This window comes from Etheostoma spectabile, unplaced genomic scaffold (genome assembly GCF_008692095.1).
Source record: "Etheostoma spectabile isolate EspeVRDwgs_2016 unplaced genomic scaffold, UIUC_Espe_1.0 scaffold270, whole genome shotgun sequence".
Taxonomy (NCBI): Eukaryota; Metazoa; Chordata; class Actinopteri; order Perciformes; family Percidae; genus Etheostoma; species Etheostoma spectabile.
In genome coordinates, this window is record NW_022605574.1 from 653,485 (window position 1) to 654,187 (window position 703).

Here is a 703-nt window from a genome sequence, read left to right on the forward strand (position 1 = left end):
CTAAGTCCGGGGACATTTTCAGCTCAGAAGCGTCTATAACCTCCAAAACACGTCATGTTTATATTTTTGTAAAACTGGAAACGGGGACACTAGACCTAGAGCTGTTCTCAGTAGGGGCTGAGCCCCCATAAAGGTCCTAGAATCCCCTCTGCTGTTACTTCTTTACTTGCAGTCCACTACAGCTCAGAGGCGAATGTTGTAATGTTTACTGAACTACATTTATCTGACAGCTTTTGCTTCATTGCTTCAGGCTTGTTTCTGCAACAGCTCGTTGAGAATCAGATACAATAAAAACTATTGAGGACATATTTTCCTTTGACATTGATGCAGTATTAAACGAGATCTCTGCAGTCGGCAGCAGAGAAACAGGCTGCAATGGAAGTTAACAGGATAATTGTCCAGCTTTACGTTCATAAAAGTGCTCGTTTTGCTGCTGACAGACTCAGATTAATATTCTAAGTCTCTGACAACATTATGGGAAGGATTTCTAAGGAGGTCGACCTTTCTGTTAAAGATTAAGATCCCTTTTTAAAACATAAAAGTCCGCGAAATTGCGTTCGCTAAACGCACCAGACTCCATGTAAATAATCAGTGATTTTAGAATCGTAAAACACGGCTTGTTGTTGTGTTGGGTGAGCGACTTTCGGCTCCGTTTGGTCGGTGTTTTCTTTCTTTCATTTCAATTTCGGGTCTGTCAGTCACA

General features: G+C 41.4%; 1 protein-coding gene across 1 annotated transcript in view; it reads left to right on the forward strand.

Annotated features, from left to right (window-relative positions):
* The window catches only part of LOC116685789 (peroxisomal membrane protein PEX16), a 14,340-nt gene that overhangs the window by 835 nt on the left and 12,802 nt on the right, over positions 1 to 703 (forward strand). The window lies entirely within an intron of this gene.